Raw genomic sequence first — 3,500 nt, forward strand, 5'->3', positions numbered from 1 at the left:
CATGATGTATACATATCTGAACAATATTGCCCACTCAGACACAATCCCTGTATTTTGCTATGATTAGAATCATTGGATCATTATATAAACCAGGCGGCACATTTCTTACAGCTGCCTTGAAAACAGCACCAATCAAGCCAACACACCTTAGTTAATGAGGAACATCCCAGAGAAGGTTCTAGTTCTCATGGTTGAGATTCTGGTATGACGTTATGACTATGTTGTTTGCACAGGATATCCCAAATGCATTTATCCCCCTGTCTTCATAGAAAAGCTTTCTGGCAGCGGTGGGATTCGAACCCACGCCCCCGAAGAGACTGGAGCCTTAATCCAGCGCCTTAGACCGCTCGGCCACGCTACCGTTCTGAAGTGCGGTGTCCGTCAAAACTTTCAAGTCCCTAATTTCCGACAGCATTTGAATGCATCACTGCTATAGCGCGAATACGGTTTCCTTGTTTGGAAAGTGACGACAGACCCTGAGAGGGCTCAACAGGGGAGAGCAGGGGAAGAGGAGGAGGTTCTCTACTGCTGGGCCATAACCTTTTGCCCTTTGATTCATAGATTAATTTCCCTCATAGAACTAAACATAAAAAAGGGTTAATAGCAGCAAGGATTGTGTTTTATTGAATGATGTCTCACACTTGCAAGTCTTGATAAAGTATTTACTTATAGAAGCCAAACTATATGGTACGCTACATTTTATCATAACTAGTCGAATTTCACACCGATATTTGTCTCCCTATAAAATCTCACAAACTAAGGAAACTTTCAATGAGGTGAGAATGTTTAAACTCTGTGTTTATAAGGATGTTGTTGGCGCTATTTGTTTATTTTTGTATTTAGTTGTTTATTTATTTTAGAATTAATAAGAAGTATTAGTTGTTAGATTTATCCAAACCCTTCTTTTTATAGGTAATTTAAGTTAGATTTTTGGATGTATTTTTAGCTAGTCATTTTTTAGTATATTTAGATTTTTTGTATATTTAGTATTTCTTTTGTTTGTTTGGTAATTAGGAAGTTTGGGAACCTGAAGTTATTTAGATAGGCAGGTAGCAGAAGGCCAGCGTGGGCCTGTCTTTTTTACCAGCGTAAGAGAGGCAGCAGGAGCCGTGATTTTCTTTGTTCCTTTTGTTTGCTCACTTGCGATCAAAATAAACCATTGGAAATCGCTGAACTTTTGCCTGCATTCGTACATCACATCCCCACGGTGCATCAGTGACCCATTGATTAAGTTTAGTTAAAGTTTGATACTTTGATTTTTCTTTGAGTTTTTTTATGACTAATGGCTACTACAGATGGTATAGTAGTCTAAATATTCATAGAGAGATAGAATAGAAAAATATATAAATATGAATAGAATACAAATAAATTAAAGCTCAAATAGAATAAAATAAAATAAAAATAAAGTATATACAGAAGCGCAGAATAGTTAGAATTATCTATCTTCCATCCATTGGATGTCAATGTTTTATATGCTAATGTACAAAAAATCATTAACAATGCTTTTTTTTAATGAATAATGATATCCATGAATATCCAAAATTAATGTACGAAAGCTGAATAACTGAATATTTTCACAAATATCAAGGCCCTGAGGAGTAGCTTTAACTTTCACTAATGTGTCGCTAGACATCCACTTGAGCTGTATTTAAATATAACTTTATGAGTACTTCCAAAACCATAAGTTTTCAATGTAGGACTTTTAGGGTTTCCTGTAGAAGCTACATAAAATGTCCTATTTGTGTTTCTTTCCAGTTATTATCCAAAGGTTTGCTTCAACACAATCCTGGAAGTTTTTATTACCTCGAAAGCAGTTCATCAAAATGACCACTAGGTGGTGATATGAAACATTGGATTTGCTCTGTTCGTAATGCAGCGCTTGATTTTTCCAAACCACCCAAAATGTACAAGACAGTCTGGCAGCAGACCTCCACACACACCAGCCGTGTTACAGCACAGTCACTCCCATGTTCAGACTGGAGGCTTTAACTTTTAACTTCATACTTTGTCCAGACAAATCAAAACCTATATGACACAATACCTCCTTTACCAGGTGCTCTGACAGGGTTAGAACAAGTTTAGATATAATATAATAGAGGTCACTGAAGAACATTTTTTACCCCCATCTGAAAGAGTGGGCCTCATAATTAGCACATAAAGAGGGGCTAAAGGATGCTATTTTTTTATTGCATATACAATTGATCCCAATACTGGAGATATTTGGGATTCTTTAAGGCTCTTAAGGTTTTGAGGCAGGTGCCCACGTAGTTGATTTAACAGTATTGTTCTTTATTAGAATACACTGCTGTCATTTCAGACCTACCTTATTGCCTAGCCCTTGCACATTCAGGTGGTCTGGTCTATTTCCTGGCATGTAATTTGATGCTCCAACATAAGGGATAAGTCTCAAATTGGATCACTGTTAATGGAAGCTGATTCAGAAAAATATACCATGTCAATATATTATCCTTGTTTCGGTGCTCTTAAAACTAATAAGTCACTTCACACTGGTTAGACATTTCAGGTTCTTTGAGCTGGAGTAAATCTTTGTTCACATTATGCTTTGAAGCTGTTCCATTTCTGTCCACTGCAGGGTTTTTTCTCTCAAGTCTGTGCAGGCCTTTTGTGCACAGGTAAGCTCAGCACTGAGCTGGTCCCTGGTGCTGCTCAGGAATGTGGAAGCTGCAGGTGGCCAAACCTGATGGGAGTCAACAGATGGTGTTTGGATAGGGCTTAGTGTTTGGAAACAGATGATGTGCACACGAAGCGCAAACAAATCGGTTGTTAACACACAATTAGAGAGGCTTTTTTTTGTCCAAGTTCTTCTTCATTCTGTGGAGGACTAACTTCTTTGAGTCTCAAACTGTGCATGGAGATACATTTCTATAGAATAACACCAAGACTGCATTATTTGGTAATTTCTTTATTCTAGAAAAAACATTTCTCAAACACAAACAGTTCAGTTTCCACAATGTAAACAACTTCTCACATACAGTACACACAAGCAGTTTTTGGAGGAAGAGACAAATGTAAGAAAACAAGTCCAGGCAAAGTCAAAAAGGCAAGCCGCTTTAAAGCCAAACAGTGATGGGCCGCTCTGGTTCTTGCTCAGTGCTGTGTGAATCTGAACGCTGAAGGCCTCCGCTAACAAAAGAAGGCGATGTAGGACAGTAGAAATGGAGAAGCACCGAACACAGTTAACACATGAGGTGTGATTCCACATCTGATGAAAAAGGCAGCAAAACACAGAGAGAGACTACGAACAGAGGAAAAGGCTGGGGCTGCCGGATGATACCACAAAGAAAAAAACACCCAGCAGAGGATTGTTCAGTTGCCTGCGTTAGCTAATGAGATGTTTCAGAGGTGGAGACTGGATTGAGACACAACACAACACTTGCTGACAGGTCATTGACTAACACAGTTTTTCCAGAAGCCCTTTAACCTCTTACACCTCCTCCTGTGCCTGAAAAAAAGACTGCCAAGAAAAAAAAAACTGCCAC

The 3,500-nt window shown here is 38.6% G+C and overlaps 1 protein-coding gene and 1 non-coding gene across 2 annotated transcripts in view; both read right to left on the reverse strand.

The window, feature by feature from the left end:
* Positions 1-279: 279 nt before the first annotated feature.
* Positions 280-361, reverse strand: trnal-aag. The gene has a single exon. It is a non-coding gene; the product is annotated as a tRNA-Leu (tRNA).
* A 2,546-nt stretch (positions 362-2,907) lies between these two features.
* The window catches only part of rcor2 (REST corepressor 2), a 21,614-nt gene continuing 21,021 nt past the window's right edge, over positions 2,908-3,500 (reverse strand). The window contains exon 14 of the mRNA XM_034676387.1: positions 2,908-3,500. This exon is cut by the window's right edge and continues 2,237 nt beyond it. The gene's annotated coding sequence lies outside the window, so the exon portion shown is untranslated.

The sequence above is a fragment of the Notolabrus celidotus genome, chromosome 23, assembly GCF_009762535.1.
Source record: "Notolabrus celidotus isolate fNotCel1 chromosome 23, fNotCel1.pri, whole genome shotgun sequence".
Classification (NCBI taxonomy): domain Eukaryota; kingdom Metazoa; phylum Chordata; class Actinopteri; order Labriformes; family Labridae; genus Notolabrus; species Notolabrus celidotus.